Genomic DNA, 23,829 nt, shown 5'->3' with positions numbered 1-23,829 from the left:
CTAAAGAAGTAGGTCTGCCTTAAACTCCTTATTAGTAACCCTGGGACACCTCCTGTTTAATTCTCAGAATGTAAAAAACAGAGAAGATTTAGTTCACAGTACATTTGCAAAAAAGCTCAGACTATACAAATAAGACTCTTGCAGCAACTGCATGTAGAGGCAAGTTCCAGAAAGTGAAAAAATAGTCTGATGCATGTCATCTTGTGGTTTTTTGCTAGATTAATGAAAAGCCCACACAGCATAATTATGTTTACAATAAGCTTACAGGAGTTTTCCCACAAGGTAGAGGAGAGTCATAGAGGGATCAGGTTAAACCAATTATTTAACCTTTACAAAGCTAAACTTGCAAGTGTTTCAGAGGGAGGGAAAATGGACTATTTTATTGGTTGCTTATGACCATGTATCAAACTAGTGGTCTCCTTTTTTATTCCATCACGTTGCAAGAACATATCCTGGCAGATCCAATTCAGATGACCGGCAAACAAATTGTTGGATGCCTAGGTGACTTAAATATTCCACTACTTAGCACAAGTTTGCTTTTTACTACCATGAATGAGTCTCCTCAGAAATAACCTAACATGTCTGGTAAGGCTCTTCACAGAACATGGCATCCGGATTGAGGGGTTTTGATGATAGAGTGAACAAATAAATCATCGAGCTTGACTGGGAGTTGTTGCATTCCCTAATATCAAGATTTCCTTTTCTGGAGCTGGTCTTTTGGGCTTGAAACAAGTGGGCAACAGTGGAAAGCACTGAAAAGAAAACAATATAGTATCATTTATCAGGCCTTTTGCAATGTCAGCTCTCCATTGTTCTTGCTTTAAAAAAAATACATACTTCTTGGCTTTCCTAATTCATCAGAGAGACATGCAGTTGTTCTGGTTTAGACATTAGCATTTGTTTTGTTTATTCCAGTTCCAGTGGGCAAAAATCAAGTAAACCTGATTAATTCAATGGTCTACCTACAGTTTTTCCAAAAGGATATGGCAAGCTATGATAGAGTAGAGCTTGAGAAACACAGATATAGCACCCTAGGGGCTAAATTCTATGGATGTTGTTGACAGAGCATCTGTCTAAATGATCTTCCAGCTAGTACTCGGGAAAATAATTTTTTTTTTTTGTTTTGCTGACAATTTGAAAATGTAAGTTAAAAAACTCATTACTGCTCAAAATTCAAACACTTTGGCAAACTGAACCTTGGGGAAAATATTCAGAACACTTTATGTGTTTAATCTGGATTTGAGAGCTTCTTATTTTTCACTGAGATTAAAAAAAGGGGGGGATTTTGTAACAAATTGTCATTTCTGTCAAAAAATACCGAACAATTTCAATAAAAAATGCTGTCTGAACCCCACCCGATTACCAGTCATAAAAACTGCAGCCAACACCATGCTTTACACATCAAATAATAATTAGCTGGCATATGAGAAGAATGCAAATGAAAATAATATCCAAATGGTCAACCTGGGGCTCTCCAGCTACTTGCTCCAAAGCCGTTCATGCCGTGCTGGCACTGCACACAGGTTGGGACCCACTGGGAGAGCCACCCCTCCAGCTGCTGAGGAAGCCATCCAGCACGGGCACCCCAGCCTTGCTAGGACTGAGCACCATGTTCAGAAATGAGTAACAGGACCCCACAGGGAGACGTTAACCTTTTCCACTTGTGAATACCTCCTGGCACTCCTCTGCTCCCTGCTCTATCTGCTTTGTGTAGGGCAGGTCTCATTTGTACGGTGATTTTGGCAAGTAGCTCACGGGATCAGGGAGGTGCGCTGCCTGGGTGTGCATGGGCTGATCCTTCCTCTGTGTCCTACAGCAGGTGACATTTGCTCTTTAGAAGGAATCTTAGTGGTAATCACCAACAATAAATTAGTTCCTGACCTACCATAGAGCTATCTGGCCAAGGGACAGTTCAGTCGGCAGACTGTACATCGAAGAGTACTCAAATCTGGCTTTTGTACAACTTAGACAAGACGATGCCTTGAACGCTTCAAGAGCAAGGTCAAACATTTTCAGTCACAGGGTTTCCAATTCAGCAACGCAGTTCCTATTTGGGCAGCGAAGATGTGCAATTTTCCAGTTGTGCTAGTCAAACATGAGGGATTTGTAATCTTTTCACACCTCTGAAAATTAGGCCAATTATCTAGATACCATAAAGGAATTGACTGACTCAAGGTCTCATCCAGGAGGAGTGGGAGTGGGAATAGATGTAGTAATGATCTGAGGTTTTTCATTGCATATATTCCTCTCACCATTTTAACCAGAGCAGTCAAAGTACTACAAAGTCAGAGATACTAAGCCACCTGATAAATGGATCACATTTTCTGATTCACCTGCATTGCTGCAAGCGAAACGTAACCAAGCATAGGCAAAAGGTAACTTCTTGTGACATGTCATCTCTAAGATTATGGCCTGGCTCCAAGTGAAAGAAAAACATATAAACATCCTTTGTCACAATAACTTTTAAGATTGCCCAACAAATACTATTAAAACACTCTAATTTTCAGTTCATTGTGACTTTCCCAAGATTCTGTGTTGGGACTGAAATTTTCCATTTTCGTTGCTAGTTTATTTTTTTTTTCCTTTTTGGAGGGGAGAAATTCAGCATGAAATGGTTAGCCATTTCCAAGAAGAAGACTAAATTAATTTTTGGTTTTAAATTCTGGGGACATTTCCTTTGATTTCTAATGGGAACCTCAAATTTTACAGCTGGCTGGCTGCTATGGATGGGATGAGTCTTTCGCATTCCCCGTGAGAATCTGCCCAGAATTGGCAAAGTTTCAGGCTTTTGCAAAACCACAATTCACACAGTTTTAAGACATTAGGCAACCTCCCCAAAGCTTCTCTCTGCCCAATTATTCTGTTATCTCAAGTGGCAGAAGCCCGAGAGGGTGATACAGAGGCTCCAGCCCTCCTGATGGCCCATGTGGGTGCCAGGACCATAACACCTGTGAGAAAGTCTACTTTTTCACACTGCCTTCTTAAAAATCTAGGAAATGAAACAAAAAAATGTTAACTGCAGGAAGATGCAGAGGTTAGGTATCACCAAATTCAAGAGTCCTTGTGCAACTTCAGTTTCGTTTCTTGTGTCATGCAGATTTTCACGACTCGATGACTTCCTACATTTCCCATTTACCCCTGCCTCATTCAATGCAACGAGGCTCTGCTTTGGGAACCGATGTTCTGAATGAAGGAGACTTATTTTCAGTACTGCTATCTCCGTGCTTTCAAAGCATGTGAAGGGTAAGAAAAAAATTGAAAATGAAGGTTGCAGTAAAAGAAAGCATGGTCTCTTGATTAAATTAGTTGAGTTGGATTCACTTTTATCCTGGTGTCTGTTAAGCCCATCTTTGGTCACTGAAACCAATTTTTCCCACAAGTCATTAACTGTGCATTTCTCATCTTCTAGATATCTGATAAGATCATAGATTCTGACTTGCAGAAGCAGCTATCATTCCCAACTGCAGCCAAACTCAGCATGCAAGATCAGGTCATGCGTCTCCTACTGTGTCTCCCCTAGATCTCACTTTTCATCAGTCTCCCCGTGCCTTGCTTCTCTGACAGACCAACGGGGATGACAGCACCCCCTCCTCTCCGTTTTGGGAAGACTGATGAGTGAATGTTTGTGAAGCCCTCGAATCCTGTAGTGGTGAACCCCACAGGAGAAGCCACAAGGAAATTAATAATTCTGTCTTCAGAATGAGATTTGTACTGTAAATAAGGCCTGGGGTCACACTTCAGATAATAAGTAGACAACAATATATTGAATTAGGAGAGCACCATCCATTCTAAATGCGGTAGTGGAAAATATACTAGGTGTTCGTTTAATTAAAGACTTATATAATTCATACACACAAGGGAAATGATTTAAGGTTCATTTTTGAGTTAAGAATTGATTTGCAACCTTAATAATGCTCTTTTAAAACAGTGTGTGGGTGGCATGTATGTTTGTTACAGCCTGCCAGCCAGGTAATTCAGGGAAAGAGGGAAGCTTTGAGCTTTCAGCCCCTGGTCATTTCTTATGGATAATTCACTACCTGCACATCCTTCCTGGAAGCTGCTACATGTATGTTACTGATGGCTTACGAAAACAAAACCAAACCAGAAAGATGTAATGCAGTATTTATTTAAAATCCCTGTTTTGGGAAATCATTGAATCATGTCTGTCTTGAGGCATTGTGGTTCCTTTCCTAAATACTTCTTACTGAAGATATTTCACGGTAAAACAACCAGTCTTAGGGCTGCCTGTTCCAGGGCCAGGGAAGAATTGTTTGAAAGGCAACTCTCAGCCTTTCAAAATTAGAAATTCTTTGTTAAAACACCCTCTATTTTCTTTAAGATCAAAACCCACATTCTATTTGAGAACATGGGTTATTATTTCAAGGGATTTTAAAAACTTGTCCTGAGTAGACCAATGTGGATCGCGTTTTTTTTACCTATGAGGTGTTTTTTTTAATTATGACAGCAGGCACCTGGAGTCTGTCAGGGCTTTTGCCTGAACCCAGCTGCATCCTTCACGCTGATCCCACTTCCAGCTTCAGACATGGTCTGACACGATGGAAACAGAAAATTGATGCTGCACCATGAAGCTGACACACAGGGAAGATTTCCTGGCTGGAAATGGCTGGGTTGCAGTTTGGGGACACTTGTAGGGGCCTGGCACTGTGACACTGAGCAGAAAGCTCAAGAATTGACCGTCAGGGACATCTGGGGACAGAGCTTAAGGAAGCAGAGAAGGAAAACCTGACTGAAGCGCTAATTCCCGGCACATCTGTATCATGGGAGGGAAGTGTCAGACACATGTGACCAGAATGGGACTGCTTAAAATGAGCAAATTTGGCCAATATTTAATAACATAGGTCTCTAGCTACAATTTGCCTTGTATCATATACATAGTGCCAAGCCACTATGGGTGTAGATACAGACAGCTAGGGCAACTGCGGTCTTACAGGTGCAACAAAGTGGATATTGCTGTTCCCAACTCTTGTAATTATTAACTGTGCACATTTAGATGAATAAAATCCCCAAGAGGCAGAAGTCAAGCGCATTGCTAGTGTAAGTGTTTGGAAGCCAAAGAAATGAAACATGTTTTCACTAGTAGGCAATGATACTTTTTTTCTTTTACAACCACTGGTGCCTCTTGTCAAGCGCCTACATCTGTTTTATGAACATCTGAAATTAGAGTGACCTGACAAAGAAAAGCATCAAGCCTCTGCAGGTCCAGCAGAAATCACTAAAAATCAAGATTTGACCCTGCAACCTTTGATCTTAACCACCCATGTTTGTATAATTTGGTCCACAAGGAAGAGAACACTTTCCTGCCTTAGTGATGCGGTTTGAGAACTGCAGCCAGATTTTATTTTCTAATGACAGATACAAGCAGTAGAAGGCACTTCAATTGGGGGAAGAAGCTGGCTTCTCACCTGATGCAAAACACCCCCAAATCCAAAAGCATGGTCCTCTGGCTTTTCTGGAGGAGGGGAAAAAACCTCTTCCTCTCTGTCCACTCATTCCTGTCTCTTCTCTCCTTTTTTTCTGTATCTCTCTTTTTCTCTCACTGAATAAAAAGACAAGGTTGCTTCCTGGGCTTCCCAGGAGAGTTTAAAATAATCCTAAAAATGCCGCCAAAAGGACTGTAAACACATCTCTCCCTGGGATTTAATTAGTACAAAGAGCTGTGCAATCAAGTGTATATTTAAAGCAATCTAATAGCCTTTGCCATGATGAAGTCTAACATGCCAGTTTGTGTCTGAAAAAGAGAAGTCTGGACAACACCTTTGCTGTCAAAAAAAATAGCCAGGGAAGGCAATAAATATTTGCTCTGTTGCCAGTTCATCAGTTCTTATTTAACCAGCCAGTGCAACAAAAGCTTAATACAAAAATGTACTGCAACCTTCTTCTATCCCTCCCTCCCTCTTCGGCTCTCTCTCTTCCTCTCTCTCTCTCTCTCTGGGATTGGCTTATTTAAAAACTATATTTCTGCCTAGGCATTCAAAAATGCTGAATGCCTCAAGCAAACTAGTAGAATAAGCATGTTTCTCTACTGTTTCTTGGCAGGGTCCACCGCCTGAGTCCTGCTTTAAATTAAAGCACATGTGGCTTGAGTTTAGCATTATCATGAAAATGAAATTACCACTTTAGAAAAGTCAAGTTATTTTGGAAGTGAAAACTGCAGGTCAGAGCCCACCAAAATTCCAAAAACTTGCTCGAAAAATGTCTCGTTGAAGGTTCAGAGCTGCTGCTGTGGACAGTGCATCCTTTTAGGTCCTGATTTATAGTCTTCCCCTTCATGGTTTCCTACATTTGTTACATGCTCTTGGGAAAACCTTACAGACCTTGGCTCTTTGTCACTGGCTCCCTCTGCAGCTCCTCCCCTGGAAAGGGGAGAGAAAAAAAATATCTATCAGACATCAGCTACATTGACCTGAGGCTCATCCTACTGTTTTGAAGTCCTTTTGAAAAATGCCCCGGCACTGGTAAATACAACAAAGCCGTGTTGAAGCACTGGTTGTTTGCTCAGCTAAAACCCCTCCGTACTATTACATTAATTTTCTTGCCATCAGCTGAGGGCTGCATGGAGAGGAGACACGAGCCTGCACTCTCCCGGCTCGGAATGGGTTCTCCTGTGCTCTTTTCACGCCCGGAGGTTTGAGTAGGTGGTAAATCTCATCTGTTGCAGCAACATGGTGGTTTGAGCAGGGTTTGGGTTTTATGTTTGTGTGTATGTATGTGTGTGTGTGCATGTGTATATCTGTATTTTGGTTAGTTAATACTTAGGTTAACTATAGATTTTTCTTTTCCTCTGGGCTTGTTGTCATGCAAAACTAGATACATCAGGTCAAAAAAAACCAGATAGACATCAAGTCCCACTGCTGCTATCGAGAATGTGACAGAAGTGGATATTGGCTTGTCACATCGTGGTAGTAATGAGTCCATCTATAGGATGCCACTTGCCAGAATCTGAACTGTACCAAATGAGTTGGTTGCTAAAGTAATATTGTCAGATGGGCTTGATTCTTTTGCTCCACAACACTGATTTTATTTTATTGCAATTCCACTGACTTCAGTGGAGTGAAGCCAGTCTCTGGGAGGGTTAGGGAGCAGGAGCAGTCAGCTGCCAGCATGCCAAATATTGCAACTGAAGTTGGAATGACCAGTGCGTTGTATAATCCTGTGGAAACATGTTTGGTGATTGTGCAAATGGAGCTGGTAAACTGGCTAAGAAGTCAAGCCACAATAACTCACTCTGTTCCCTACACACACAAGCATGTACACTCATACACACAGAAAGAAAACTGTGTCTGGAAGAAAATAATTCTTCAGCCAACAACTTCAGAGACAGTTGGAAGGACAGAAGAATGGTGAATGCCAAGAAAATTTTCCCCAAGCTAAGAATTAGTAACACTGCCTTGCCTGTTGAGGTTTGCCAACATGACTGGAATTGGTGGTGAAGTGACTACTGATTTTCAGAGAATTTGGATCAAGCCTTCATCCTTCCATGGAGCATTTAGAATAGAATAGAATAGAATAGAATAGAATAGTTCAGTTGGAAGGGGCCTACAATGATCATCTAGACCAACTGCAAGAATGCCTTAGTAGGCACCTACTCCTAACTTTAAGCCAGCCCACCTATGACACAAAGAGTTGGAGTTTGGCCAAAGTCCTACTATATTTTGGGAGGTAGTCAAGAGCAGAGCCTAGGGTCCAAGTTTCTTTGTTCTGCTCTGCAAAATACTACCATTGGTCTTATCAGGTGATGTGCCTCTCTGACAGCCGAGGGATTGGTCCTGAGGCTCCTGTAGACCTACTTTCAGACCTGTTCCTTTTTTCCTCCTACCTCTATCTCTTCCAGAAGGATTTTTTTATAAGAGCGGTCATGACCAGGCTTTCCAAACCATCACAATGAACAGAAGGGGGATTTTGTTTCTATAGAGAGATCTGGGGCAAGAGCTATAGTTTCATCAGTCACAGTGCCTCAGGACCTAGGGGTGAGGAGAAAGGGACACTGACAGTTTGGGGGTAGAGCACACGACTTCAAACCCATCAAGAAGTTCTGGGGCAGGAGCAGGGCTGGGACGGGAGTGAGTGAGGTCAGAGGGTCTAGGGAAAAGTGTTGATGGGCAAGTGTACATTAGTGGATACAGCAACCACCTTACTTACAGTCAAGCAAATCACAGCTGTACTTAATTTTGATCAGACCCTATGAAAGAACACCTCTCTTGAGTTTGAAGGGGATGGGCAGTTGGGGGATTCAGATGAGAGGTCATTTAGGCAGGGTGAGGGTTGGCAGGGAGTGAGGATACAGCTGCCTGTGGGTAGCTGTGAAATGGCAGAGCTTTGCTTTGTTGGAAGGAAACACAAGAAGCACTGCTTTTGGGGGCAACAGGGATGAGTACAAGGTAAGGAACCGACTAGAGGGTCACCACATGACATCCCTCCATCTCCCTTCCTGGGCATTTTTAACCAAATTTGAATTTGTGCTCAGTATCTGCTACTGCTAATCCACTAATTGATCCTTATGGGTCCCTTCCAACTTGAGATGATTCTATGATTCTACACCAACATGTCTCCACCCTCTCACACATGACTACCCCTTTCCATCCCATGTGCCAGCATATCCTCTTATCAGTTGAATGTACCTTGTACTCATTAGGTAGTTTTCCAACACAGTGGTTAGTTCAAGCTAGGTGTTACAGGTCTCTTATCACCAACACAGCACTCCTAAGGTCACAGGATACAAAATGTGCTCAGCTGAGTGGCCACCCCTGCTCAGATGAGCTTCCAACCAAGCACCCTGCTTCTGCAATAAGCAAATAAATTATTACATAGGGAAAAGGCTCAAGTTCCATATCTGAAAATATGATTTTCAAAGGTGAAGGAAGGCATCTGATGGCAAAAAAAAGCACTTTTAGTGTTCATAAACAATGAGAGGCTCTAAATGATCAATTGACAACTCAGAAAAGAGAACTTGGAGTCGCTGCAGCTCTCTGAAGATAGGAACACAGGTATCAGCAGTCTAAAAAGCAAACAGAGAGAGAAAACTTGTTAGCAAAGACTGAACTATAAAGTACAAAACATCACTATTTAACTATATGCATGTGTCTTGGGCTCATTTCTTGAAAACTGTGCAGATGTGGTCACCTTATCTCAACAGAAAAAAAGGGGAGATTGGGAAAGGCAAAGAGAATAGTGATCAGTGATGATCAGATGTATGTATGATATGGTATCTGTAAAAAAGAGAGACTGGAAAAGAGACAGATGATAGAGGCTTGTAGTAATGGAGTGTTATGGAAAAAGCAAACAGGAAACAATTGCTTTCCATTTTGTAGAAGATGGGAAGTGGCAAACACCATAGGAAATCATCAGTCTGCAGGTTTAGATCAAAAAGAAGTATTTTTTAATAAAAAATGTAATTAAGTGGGAGAAATCATTGTTGCAGGCTTGTACAGAAGCCAGAGGTGTTAATGGGCTTAAGGTGAGATTCAAAAATCAGGAATAATAGCTGTACTAGTGAACAGGCTGTAGCCTCTAACTCAAAAAAATCTCTGCTGAACAGTCGGTGGGACAATGAGTGGGTACATTAGTAAAAATCCTCTCTTTTCACCTGCTTATCATGAGCTTTACCATTGCTCTATCAAAGAAATGATGGGGGAGGGTCCCCTTTAACATAATTACTCCTGGGTTGGTGCACTCAGGGTTAGTGTGGAAAGCCCCACATTTGAATCCTCTCCTTGGCTTTCAACCCAGACCCTTTTATTTTTTTTCCCCCTGCAGAGTGCTGCATATCTGCTGAGCCATCCTCTTCCCTGAGTACATCTACACTGTCATGTTAGCTCTTGCCTCAGATTTGCTCTCAGCCCTGAACTCTGATCATCTGTGCCAGTGTTAGGCTCATTCTCTGACTCATGTCTGCAATGAGCTAACTGGCTCTCCAGGCAGAGGAAATTCAGGAATCCAGAAGCAGGAAGGTAGGAGGGAGATGACCTTGTCTAGTGGTTGGTGCATGCACTTGCAACACCTGCTTGCCATTCTGGCCCCATATATGCACAGGAACATATTTAATTTATTTTCCTATAATTCACACACATACAACATACGATGAGAAATATTTGTATTATATATTATTACTTAAGTATGTTATATATCAAACGAGAAGAGTAATAAACCTGAGGGAGAGCAAGATTGAGAAACTCTGTGTCAGAATATCCTGCAGACATTTTCTGCAGCAAATGGACACGTTTCAGCTTTGGATTCCCATTTCAGACTATGTAAAATGGCACTAGGCCCTGAACAGCCACATTGAGAGGCAGAACTTCAGCCTTACTTCTTTCTCCCATGAGAAAGAGCCCGTCAAAGTCTCCCATAAAGCCAGGGCTCTGGAAACAGTCCTTTCTCCTGCAGATGGGCTACGGGTCTGATGCTGGGTCCCTTCAGAAAGCTGTAAACCAGAGAGAGTCACTCAGCTGGTGAGATGCAGGTCTTAGGCTGCCCCATGAATCCAGTTTGTAGCCCAAAGACCTTGACGATGTTGTAGAAGGTAAAATGTCTGCCAGGATGTCATACAGGTTCAGAGCAAGACAGGTAAATGTAGATGACTACCTGTAAGCTGATGTCTAACCTCCAGGTACAGTTGATGGAGATCTACCTGGTAGAGCCAGTGAGGTCCTTAGAGTGACTCAGCTGACCAGATCGAGGTGTCTTAATGTGCAAACTGGCTCCCATCCTGGCTTCCCATGGCTGAAATGTAAGAATCTACATTTCTGAAGGGAATATGTGTGTTTCTAACATTAGATTAACACTAAGGCTTACAAATATCTAAGTTTTGTCTGTAGAGCCTAAAAATTGTTTGTGGTGGCTCCTTTATTGATCTAACACTCAGTCTCTCTGTCCTGTAATTCCCCTATTTTAAGAAGGTGAAAAGGTTACCTCCTTTTCTCTATAGATATAGCAAAGATAAATATAGTAAAGGTTTTTAAGCTTTCAAATGCTATAGTTCAATGTGAAGTACTTTAAGTAGATGTATGCTAAGCAAATATAGCATATAGCAGTTCTCATTTACAAAGATAAGAAAAAGATTTTTTGTTATAAATTTTTTATGTATGGCTCAGGATTCCACTGCCCTCTCTCCATACTTATTGTATAAGTGTGAGAAAGAAATATATATTTAAAGACTCCAGTATCTCTTATTTGGTTAAAGTCCTACAACTATTTAAATGAGTCATTTGATGGCTCTGCACTTCATGATTGGTTAAGCTATTTAACATACTTTATTGCTTCTGTGATTTATTGCCTGATGAGGACACTCAAGAAAGTCTGAGAACCTCTTTGGGGTTTATTGAGCTGGTACATATTTTATGCTGATTTCAAATAAATCAATGTCTATTATAGCATAAAAAATGGGAGCATTGGAAAGAACATTGAGGAGAACTATTTCCGGAGCTTTGTGTTCTGCTTCATGCATAAAGCATGAGGGCTTCATTAACATGGAAGTATGCGCATGTGAACCTTTAGGTCCTTATTAATCATTTTGGTGACTAATACATGGAGCTCAATGATTCCCATAAGCTTCTCTAAAAGAAACCATAACGTACACACTGTGTGAGATGGTTCCCCAAAGGGGTGTGTAACTGTAACGTCTCAGATACCCTGTAGTTAGGAACCTCTTGATAGACAGCTGCGTTGTTCAGCATGTCCTCCCCTGCCCCACTCGTTGCATTGTAAACGAGACCATCAAGAAATAAAACAGAGCCTCACCAGTCCTTGTCTTTTTCATCTGGCACCTTGGTCATTCACAGCCCTCAGGAACTCTGCTGTTGATTTAATGAGAGCAGGACTGAATTCTCTGTGAATCAGAAAAAAATTATGTAAGCTTATTGACCCAGGACTTCACTGTGGTGTAAGTACTCATGCAGAAGAGTTAGGGTTTCGGGGTGGTTGAGTCACAACTCTTTCCCTTGGCAGCTATCTATGAGGTCTTCTCTGGGCATGATCCCGAGGCTGGAGAAAAAAACCAAGACTCATTCAGTCTCTAGTTTTGCAAAATGAGAGTGGTGGGAGCAAGTAGAGAAGTGCTCCCCAGGTGTTTTCTGGTGTGGTCATTCCCAGCAGAGGACAAGAAGGATGATGTAATGGTGGTGATGAATGTTCTTTCAAGAAGTCTTTTGCAGTCTTTTCCAGCCTTGTGCCCTCTGCAAAATTTAGTATATCTACCCTCCACTTCATGGTCTGGACTGACCTCTGTGGAAATTTCTTGACAAGTTATATCTTCTGATTTTGGCAGATTCCTACCTGTTCGGCATATATAATAATTTGGTCAGTTTTACACCTAAAGTAATTTTACCTGGACTTTGTCTTTAATTTGCTTATGAGAATGGCCAGTGAAACAGCATTGATTATGAAACACTTCAACTTTCCCCCATCCAAAAGACCTGTTTTCCTGTTTTGAAAGAATACGAGATTGTTTTTTTCTTGGCAAATCCTTACTGGCTGCTACTCATGTCCTTAGTATTTTCCAGGTGTAATAATTTGTTCACTTGCTCATTCCAGAATTTTTCTGGGGCTAAAATGTAAACTGACTGGCCTACTGTTCCTTGGCTTCTCTATTCTCCTCTTTTTATAATGGGCACTAGTCCCAATTTCAGTTTTTCACCTTTCCACCAAAGGCTTGTCAAAGATAATTGATAACATTTGTAAGACTGCTTTACCCTTCTCTTTCAGCCTACGTCTGTTTGTGCAAGCATTGTGGTGCAATAGGAGTGGATCAGTCATAAGAAACAGTCCCAATGACCACACTCTGCTTGTTTGGGTTTTTCCTCAGGCTAGCTCTAGTTTGGTTCCAGGGATTTTATGCCCATTAGCAACTACTAATTAACACTCCCAAAGTCTGTCTTCCTGTTTAGTTTCATTGTGAAGTCTAAGCCTGTCTGGAAAGCAAATCAGAGCACAGTAAATGGAGCTGGTTAGGAGATCCTCTATAAAAGTGCATTCCACATTGAAACTCGAGGGATGTGGAGCTGCACTCTCAGCATCCTAGACTGGAATTTATCAGTCTCAACCAATCTGAGAATAAATAAAACATTGAACTCCTCATTGTTCATGATGTTGATCATCTTAGACCTTTAAATGAAAACTTATTGAAAAGGTGTTAAGCATATCCTTGCATCAACATAATCTCACAATAGTTCTTCCTCTCTGTTGGGTAATAGGCCAACTTTCCTTCGTTCTTTTCTTACTGCCCATGTATCTATAGAATGATTTCTTAATACACTGTATGTTTATTGCTACTTTAATCCTATTTTGTGTTTTGGCCTCTCTGACTTTATTCCTAACATGCTTCTGCTCTTCTCATATGCCCATTTTAGTAATCTGCTTTCATGTCCACTCCCTGTATGCTTCTTGTGCTTGAGGTCTACCAAGAGCTCGTGCTTTAGCCAAGCAGTCTGCTCCTGTGCTCCTCTGCACAGGTTGAGACCTAATAACAGAGCATGAATTTGGATACAATGATCACTTAAGATCCCTTCCAACCCTTTATTTACATGATACTATGATGGTTTTCTTTGTGATGCCACAGCAATAATTCATTAATATTGCTGGTACGTTGCTCTTTGGAGAATCACAATCTGTTTCAGTAAGTCTGTTGCTTACATGTGCAAGAAAGGAAGAAGATCATGACCTGTGTCCAGACCTGAACCAAAGACCATCCAGAATATTCGGGTCATTCAGGAAGAAAGTAGGATGGCATGTACAGCCATGAAGCTGTGTTTGCAGAACAGCACTTCATAGCAGGTCGTGAATAGACATGAGTGAAATTTAGCAACTGGTCTGGCTGAGGATTAAAATTTCTATGAGTCAACAGACTGGCTTTTAACCAGAGGGAGTCATGTCTAGTATCCTACAGCAGTTGAAAACCTGCTATAGCCTTGGAAGTGTCCAAAATGTTATGCAAAAGCAGAGATTTTTTGTTGGTGGTGTGTGTGTTTGGTTTCTTTTCTTTTCTTTTTCCTTTTTCCTTTTTTTTTTTTTTTTCCACAGAAGTTGTTCTGAGGACACAAAGTTCTCATCCAGAATCAGAAGTCATGGCTTGTGTTACAAGAGTACAGGAGAACTGGCAAGAAACACAGAGCCCATGAGAACAAACTAGCAACACAATGGATTTGCAATATTTAATCAAGTTCTTGATGATCACAAATCTTGCAACACATTCCAAAACTACTAAAAATGCTATACAGAAACCAGCTGAGCCAATATTTAAAGCCTTTTTAATTTAACAGAACCCATTTTTTATAGTATCCAGGATATGTTTCTGGCTTTCCTACTTGTCACATGATCTCCTGTCCAGATGTGCTGGTGTATATCTAGTAGTGGACCAGCCAAACCACAGCACTTTCCTCCTGCTTGTAGCGCGTTACTGTAATTCAACCATACTTCTCCCAGCTACAGAAGCACTACATTAATATGTGGTATAACAACAATAACACAGGAGGGGATAAAGCTAACCATAACTTTAACTATGTATCTAAAAATAATAATAATAACAATGGAGTGACCCTATTCAGAGAGGTTAATTTGTGTGCAGAGTATAAAATCCAAATATGCAGTTGTTTTGAAAACTGCCCCTTTTTCTCACCTGCAACAGAAAATTTGTGCTGAGGAGATGATTTCCTGCAGCTTTCTTCAGGAAATTAGCCTTCCCCCTTTGTTTAGATCCCACAGATTGTACCCTGTGCTCTTAGACAAACCCATGGGCAGCCAGCTCAGGTCTCCTACATTTTTGCAGCCGTTTTTTTCTCAGTGGTGGCTGCCACGCAGACCGAGAAGGGAATTCCAGGCTTGCGGGTTAATTATTAACACAGTTAAGCGCTGGCAGCATGCTCAGAATTAGAAAGGAAAGGCCTGAGGGCTGATTCTTCCCTCCTGTTCACAGGATAACCCCACCGGGCTGACTGCGACCTCCCAAGGCAAGGGCCATATCCACACTCCCCCATGGAAAGTTAGTGGGATTCTTATGAATGGCTCCATTAGGAGTCGGGTTGGCTCGATGCCAAAGAAATCAGTGGCGTTGCTTCTGATTTACACGGGGGTAAGCACACGGGTGTATTAAATCCATAATCCTTGTCCCCACGGCGGCCAGGAACTCAGCAGCTGGATCCTGCAAAGTGCCACAGAAAACCCTCTGGTGTCAAAAAGCATCGAGGACCTTGTCCGTGTCAAAAAGCGTTGAGGATGCTGACACAGTGGCATACCAGGCAGCTTAGGAGATGAGGAAAAGTGGGTTCAGCCAACTCAGTCCTAAACAGCGATTTCACCCTGCGTGCTTTTGCAGTCTCCATCACCCCAGGACCTCAGCACTTCATCTTGTAGACCATTACTGTGCCTTTGGAAGGTGGAGTGATGTTATTTCACAGAAAAAGAGGTCCAAGTTCTTCCTGCCTAGCTTTGCACAGGCAGCTTAGATGGCAGATGAGTCTAATTGGCTTAGATATCCCCTGCAGTCAGTGCAGAAAGGAGGACACCAAGACCTCAGCTGCCTTCTGAGGGTGACCTAGAGCTACTACACTTATTTATGTCCCTTAATTTAGATGTCCTGACTCTAGCCCAGAAAACGCATTGGGCGTATTTTAAGGGTAGGGAAGCATTTCTTGAGGAAGAGTTAAGTATGTAATTCCCACTGAAAGCTGAGGAAATGATGAGTCAAACCCGTTTGAGTGACTTTGAAAATCCCAGTGATCATTTCTTTACTTTGCAGAACTGCCTCCATATTACCTGGCTCTGTCACAGAGGTGTCCTTGGCATATTGGGAAGCTGAACGGAGGTCCCTGGATGTCACCCTCACCACCCATCTCTCCTTGCACAAACACAAAAGACAGCCGGGGTCCCCCCACTGCAGCGCCCAGGATTCACCCTGGGGTGCAAAAACTCCCATTGCTGGTCCTGTGCCAGTCTAGGACCTCACTGGTTTTGGTGATCTCTCCGCTCCAGGTCTTAGTGCTGAAGCTGTCCTGCCATGGATTTGAGCTGCTGCCTACTCACGCAAGGAGCAGTAACATTGGAAAAGCTCTGGGTGTCCATTTCCTCACTAATACAAATGCTGCCTTATGATCAAAGGAGAAGATGAATCTGCAAACCAGGGACCTCTGAGTTTCTAAGCCCCGTGTGCCCCAGAAATACACTCCCACTCACCACAACACCTGGCTGCTTCATTTAATTCATTTTGTTGTGGTTTTTTTTCTTTTCTTTTTTTCTTCACCTCTTGCTCTTCATCTTTCCTGATTGACCTCCATCAGAAATCCTTAGTTCTTGAGTCCCGATCAGCTGCTGCCTGAGCACTGGTAGGTGAAGATTTATTTCTCTGTTTTCCTGTGAGGAGATCTTCACAAAAAAATGTGTTGTTCTTAATAGGGATTTGCTCTAAAGCAAAAAAAAAAGAAAAAACATACTAGTTTTTTTGTGAAATCACTGACATTAAAACACCTCCTGATTCCCATTTATTCCCTTAATAAAACAATTTTTGAAAGTCTTTCACTCACCACACGACATTAACCTTCAAGCAGGAAGGCGATTGACTGCTTTTATTATTTCAGCAGCATTTCCTAGCTTGGCTAGGCAGCTAGTGTTAAGAGTGTGTGTGTGTAAATACACATTATAATCACATTACAAATCACTGCCAAACAGAGGATGTCTGCAATCAGAGAAGGGATTGTAGATTGGGTTCCTGCAGACTTGGAGTCAATGGGAAGGTACTTTCCAACTTCAATTTACAGCAACTTTTATGGAAAGGTGGCACCTTCAAGATCAATATGTCTGCATCCCTGCCATTGTGCTGGCATAGTTATCCCTACTGAGCTGGTAAGTTGTATCCACTTAAGCTGTATTGATAAAGCAAGCTTTATGGACAGCTATATTACAGAATCAACACCACCTTGGGCAAGTAAACTAGGGCCAATTCTACCTTGTGCATTACCAAATCAAAATTTAAGTTCTTAAATTAGAGTCATGAAGTTCATGCCTTCTGTAAAGGAGAAAGCTGCAATGTTACCTGGATACAGCCAGGATGCCTATACCTAGAATCATGAGTGAATACTAACAAAGCTCTCCCAGCAACTGCATTAATTTTCCTCTTGGTTTCGCCCACTTCAGCAAACAAGAGATAAAGCATCAGACATTGCCAGTAAGTGATTGTTACTTGCACAAGGAAGAGCCCTGCAACTTGCTGTACCGACTCTGTTGTTTGCTCAGCTCTAGATGTCAGAGAGCTAGATGAAAACAAACACACACACCCCAAAAGCACATCAGTATCTGTTTTGTTATCTCATTTGCATGCTTGGTATCTGGGCATTAACCAATCCTTCTGAAGAAAGTTTATAGTGCCAAAGGACATTTTTCACCCTTCCTTTCTTTTCAGACTGAAGGGATTATGGAGTCAGTGGGTTATCCATGAATATGAAACAATTTAAACATAATCTGAACTCACCGTAAGTTCATTCCTCAATCACCAATGCTAAAACCAGCCTTGTCTCTGAGCCTAGACATTTTATTCTAGATTTCTTTACGTGGAACCATAATGCAAATAATCAGTATGATATACCCGTGGAAGCACATGCCTCTGCTGCATCTAGGCTTCCTGAAGCTTTTCTTAATATTTCAGTTCATCTGAACCATCTGTATTCTCAGTTGGTTCACACTGCATTAGACGTAAAAGGCAGCTGAAATAGAGATAAGAATCGCTCAGATGCATAAGGCACATGTGGTTTCAGGTGCCACTGAAGGTATTTGTCGTCGAAAGCCAATGCCATGCTAAAACACCTCTGTTGCTACTATGTGACAAGTACTTCATAGAAATAGCTAAAAATACAGTCCTTTCCCCAAAGAACTGATCAACCAAAGGAGGGTGTCCAACATGGATGTGCATTATGGACAGTGTACAGGCAAAAGGGCGGTGGAGAGTACCTTCTGAGACCCCAAACATATCTTTAAATCATAATTTGTCAAGAGACTGTGATTAAGTCTTTTTTGCATGCCTGGGGTAAGGGAAGGCTGCCTTTTCTGATATTTTAGGAGACCTTCAGCTCTGCAGAGTAGAGTGGCTTGGCACAGCAGGGCTGGGAATAAGGTCAAAGCAGAGGAGCAGCCTGGGAAACAGCATCAGCGAGAGCCTGGGTGTTGCTGTCATCTGCAGCTGCTTTGGTGAGATGAGGAGGAGGTTACTTCCAGAGAGAAATCCAAAGACCTGCCTGTAGAAGCACCAAGATGATTTCTTCAGCTGTGACTTTTATTAGGATACCATTTGCTCATAAATCTAGACAAAGCAAGCGTTTTATAAAATTGAACTAACGAAGCTACCTCTCACAAACACAGAAATAAACTCTCATTTTGTTCCCTTTTCCCCCACATCCCCACCTCGCTCTCTGCTCCAGCTCCACCCCAGCAGACCGTTCCCACACTGGATGATGCTCAAATCATCTAATAGCATCTTTCTGACAGCGAGACAGAGACAGCGATGCCTTCTCCTGGCAAAACAGGCCCCTGCAAACAATGCTGCTTTTGTTAATGTTATTTTCATTTCCCAGATGCTCTTAGTCTAAAAAAGGGGAGATGGGCCCTAAAGGTATTTGGAAGACATCAGTCCTTCAGAGGTATTTCCTTATGCAGCCTGAAGGATAGATCCAGTGAGGGTGTGAACGTGTTTCGTAGGGATTGAAGCAAGGACATTACGTAAGGTAGGGAAAAGGATACCCCCCCAGGCTCCCTGCCTATTCCCTGAAATCAACAGAGAGTGCAATCAAAGGAAGACATCTTTGTAGATGATTTGAGAAACATTTATAAAATCTGGCTTACCCTTTTCTAATACTTTTTTTCCCCCCCCTCCTGTTGCTCAAACTATTTATGTGTTGCTGCTCAACCTGCATTTCAAAGTGACCTGCAAAGTTACACAAGCTGGACTAGCCAGGCTGCAGACAGCATCTCTGAAGTGCTGAGTCTGTTTTGTTCGGGCACGTGGTTCAGACCCAGAAATGAGAAAAACAAGAGCAAGATCCCAGACCTGCCACAGTTTTGACTTCTGCAACCCTTTGCTCTCTGCAAGTTGTGAGACATGGGGGAATTGTGGCTGCAGGCAGTTGATGCTCTGTTTTACCAATCCAACACGGTAACCAGCAGCCCTTGCTAGATTTTTTCCTGTTTGTTGAAATCCTAGCTGCCCAAATTTCTGAAAGCTGTTTTCAAAGGATTTTGACAAATGCCTTTTGCATGGGAGTTGTTTCATATTTTGTGGGCATCATCACATACAGAGGAATTTTCTTGATTAAGTGTAATCTTTATTAAGCTCTCTCACAAAATTATATTCCTCCTTCTTCCCCACATTTCTTTTGCAGTATGATCTCACTTTAGATTACTAATGCAGCCAGATGCATCCTGGATAATTTGGCTTCATGCAAAGTGTCATTTCCCTGCGATCTCTATGTTGATACAGTTGTTGATACAGTTCAACATTATCCAATGATTAAAACAGGACCAAATCACATCCCTGCATTTGTGAAGAACAATTCTGCTCTGGAAGGTCATCACGTACAAAAATGACTCCATTTTACTCAATAGATACCCTGCTTTAATTTTGATGACAATGATAACATTCCCAGTTCCCTTTAGGCATGCACAGGTGATGCTGGTGAGAGCTGGTAGGAAAACCCTCCCTGGCACCAGCATGGTTTGAGAAACTCAGTCCCACTGACTGTGCAGGGTGTACAGAGCTTTACCAACACATTGACAGATGCTCCAAATAAAGATTAATTTTAAAAAGTGAAATAGAGCTGTTGTAGTGGTGCAATTAAAAAGAAAGGGTAGAGGGAGAAGAAGTGAAAAATTTAGGAAGTGCTAATATCGTGGTATGGCAGAGTTTCAGTAGGAATCAGAGATGCATGCTATTACATACAGGTGGACCGCAAGCATGGTATCAATTCTGAACTCACATCTGCAGTGATCTGTGTCTTTTGCCAGAATTTTTACCACTTGCTTTGAACAAAACAGCCGATACCACTGTGAAGTGACTACATATTTTTTAAATGGCTCTTTTTTCCCTCCTCGCTGTACATCATGGATATGTCTGCAGCCAAAAACACATGTTCTTTTAATTGAATTTAAAGTGGAGAAGGAACCAGCAAAGGTTTAAATTACAAGTGGAAAAAAAGGAGTTTGCAAAGTGAGGCCCTTTCAGTGACTCTGACAACCCGCTCTCCCAAATCCCCCACTCCCTCAAAAAAATGTTCAAGAGTTTTGCTTGCCCCAGACTCTGCAAAGTTCAGCCCTTCCTAATTTAATCACTTAAACTCTGCTTAACTGCAAACTCCAGCATGCTCACAGCTTTCTATAGATGGTTATCTCATCTCTTTTAGCCATTGTTTAGCCAAGCTGCGTGCACAACATTCTTTTAATCCTTGTAAAATCAAGGCAAACCAGCTATCATTTTTGAATGTGCACAGAAATGCATCTTTTTGCAATGCTATCAGTGACCCACAACCATGTATTAGCTGTCTTAGCCATCTGCATAAATCCAGTAGAGGGAGGCATTACACAGATGTGGTTCTACAGCTGAGGAACTATCTTCAGATATTTAGGGTCAATAAAATGAAGCAAGGTCACAAACAACCAAAGCTCTGTCTGTTTTAGTGGCCAGGTTGGTGGGGGAAAGAGAGAAAGTTTGTAAAGGAGGAGGAAACATGCTTCCTGGGATGGCAAAAATTAAACTCCCAGTGCTGGAGGTGTTTGAGACAGAGATGACATTACTGTAAAGGGAGGGCACTTGGGGAAAAATAATCTTTGATTTAGATGTTCCAGAAAATATGTGGAATAAAGCTTTTCCATGAAATCCGTGCATGAAATCCATAGTGTCTCTTGTTGATTTAGCAGATGTAACTCGGGTAACTCCACATGTTATTTTCTCATCCATTTAGTGGCCTTAAAAGAAAAAAGGTAAAACACAGCCTTGTTACTTATTGTGCCTGTTCTTATTTCTGCTCTACAAGTTTAGTTGTAGCTGTGGTAGCAGGAAAAGTTGTTATAAGGCAGGACACTTACCCTGCAACATGGATGCTCCCATTGGGAGTCCATAGAATCAAATTCTCATTATGAACTCTATTTTCACCTCCCACATTGTAAGCATTGGAATAGAAAGACAAAAAAAAAAGGTCTTTGGCCTGTAAGAATATAGAATTTCTTCCTTAGGAGAAGTGAATTGAAAACTAATTTTCAAGGAAGAGAGGCTTTCTATCAGCAGTACCTTTATTTCTTATTATTGGTTTGTATGGCTTTAGCACCTGGAACCTCCATCTGTGACGAGGCTTTCACATTGCTGGTTGCTGCAGGCTAATGCAGGGGGAAAATCGCTCTCTAAACAAGCAAAGGAAAGGAGCGTGGTTTGCTCCCATGTTACCGATGGAGACCTGGTAAGAGGAGATATTAAGGTACTTTGTCCACGTTTATGCTGCCAGCAATGGAACCCAGATCTCTTGAGTCTGAGTCCAATGCTTTAACCACAAAACCCTCCTCTCTCCAGTTTCAGTGTTTAATTAACAATGATGATGTCTGCAGCTTCCTCTTATCAAGCCACCCTTTCATCAATGATGATATTGTGGTTATTCCCCTGCTATGTGTGTGGCTGTCTTCCAGTTATATTACCAGCTCCTGAAATCATGTTCGCAAGCACAGAATTTGCTAATCTTTCCCAAGTCCTTTCTCAAATGTGAAGCCAAACTCTGCTTTCAATGCACATCCATTTTATGCTACTGAATAACGTAGAACAGTGATGGTGAAACTTCTTGGGATACATGGGTTAGCCAAAGTTTCTGCTACCATCCGTGTTGCCACCTGAAGTGTGAGGTCTGTCCCTTTCCTCCTGTCACCAGTTCAGCAGCGTAACCTGTTTTGCAAAGGACTTTGAACATCAAAGGAAAATAGCCTCTTTCCTTCGTGCCATTTCTGGCTGAATTGGGAGATAAATGTCACTTGGTCCTGAAGGTTTTTCAAGTATAAGGGGTTTAGGTTTTGTTGCCTATTCTGGCAAATCCCCTTATTCCATAATTCCATAATATTTACGCCTCTTCTTTGTGAGCATCAAGGGAAGAGCTTTGTAGGGATTGTTTGCCACCTCCACCACTTTCCTCTTGTTAAAATAGGACTAGGTTTAAGATCACAACACAGACCTGACACAGGACCCTTCCATCAACTTTGTATCAAGCTGAATACACTACATTGCATGTCAGCAATATTATTTTTACTGATGTTGCTTAGAGGTGATCAAAAGATGCCTCATCATACCATCATGAGTAGCTTTGCTTCATTATTCATCTTATCTTACCTTCATTGTTTTTTTTCCTGGATAAAACTGCAGTCGGGGGTCTGGGAAGAACAGGCCTCTGTCAGTCAGTTGGACTAGAAGATTGTTGTAGGTCCCTTCCAGCCGAAATAGTCCTCTCTTTTCTCTTCTCTTCTCTTCTCTTCTCTTCTCTTCTCTTCTCTTCTCTTCTCTTCTCTTCTCTTCTCTTCTCTTTTCTCTTCCCTTCCCTTCCCTTCCCTTCCCTTCTTTTCTCTTGTCTTTTGGTGAAATGAAAAAATAAAATGAGCAAGCTTCATTCCCATGTGTGATACACTGTGTGTTTATGTGAATGCTTTTGCTTGTAACTGACACTAATTTCACATGCATCAGCGAGATATTATTTTACATGTTCTATGTAAAGAAGCAGAAGAGGATTTAAAATTATTGAGTGAAGTCTCTATAGCTGCTGTATGAATAAATAAAACAGGACAGAGCTCAAATCCAGTGGCCAGGGAACATTCCACAACGCCACAGTTCAACTCACCTCCAGAGCAAGGTGGCCACATCCGAACAGTCTGTTGGGAAAAATCCTTGATCTGCACCAATAACCAGACCTAAACACTACCTGGCACAATGATAGCTGGCCTGCACAAACGTAATTCTGGATTATGCACTAACAATTTATCAGTCCAGACTGTTGTATTCCAAGGCTTGTGCTATTCCCTGGCTGTTCGAAAGTACTGATATGGTCCTGGCCTCTGGTCCTAGTCTTATATCAGTCTTCATTTCTTAGCAAAAGTAGGAGAGAGTAGAATACTTGTGGGTCTCAACTCAGCTATGAAGGGTCCTACTCTGTGGACTGGGTGTGCAGTAGGTGGCTTCTTCATAAGACAAGGTAGAGGAGAATGCTCTCCTTCTGTGGCAGTTCCTGCCTCCAATCACCAAGGCTGAAGTCCCTGCAGACTGAGGACAAGCCTCAGAGCCCAAACACATCCACATCTGGCCTGAAGAAAACTCAGAATGGGAGATGGCATAACAGTTGCAAGATATCCCCCGTGCTGCAATGGGGCTCATCTCAGCAAGCTTTTGATGTCTACACGGCAGACATTCTGTCTTAGAGCTTTCTACAATCAAGAGAGAGAAATAGTCACTTGCTGCAGCACAACTAATCTGAACTGTTTTAAACATTTACTTTAAGATTAAGTCAATCACTCTCTAGAAGTATGTTTTATTCTCTGTTGATAGCTAGTCCAGACAATTAACTTGGATGGAGCCATATGCACGTGGTCATATGGATTGCTACCCTTGTGCCTGGCTTACAAGTAGAGTGGAAGCAGCAAAATGTGATACCAACAATAAACCAAGATGGGGAGAAGTGAAGAAAGGGGGCAAGTGGCATCCTATGGAGACATTTGTCCACCAGAAATGATTGGAAACCATTCTGAGGGCTCCTGGCCAAGACACTGGGGCATTCTGTGTTTTCTTTATTATGAAAGTGCTGCCAAATAACCACTAGTCTTTTT

This window comes from Buteo buteo, chromosome 17, assembly GCF_964188355.1.
Source record: "Buteo buteo chromosome 17, bButBut1.hap1.1, whole genome shotgun sequence".
In the NCBI taxonomy this organism is placed as follows: Eukaryota; Metazoa; Chordata; class Aves; order Accipitriformes; family Accipitridae; genus Buteo; species Buteo buteo.
This window is presented reverse-complemented; position numbering follows the sequence as displayed.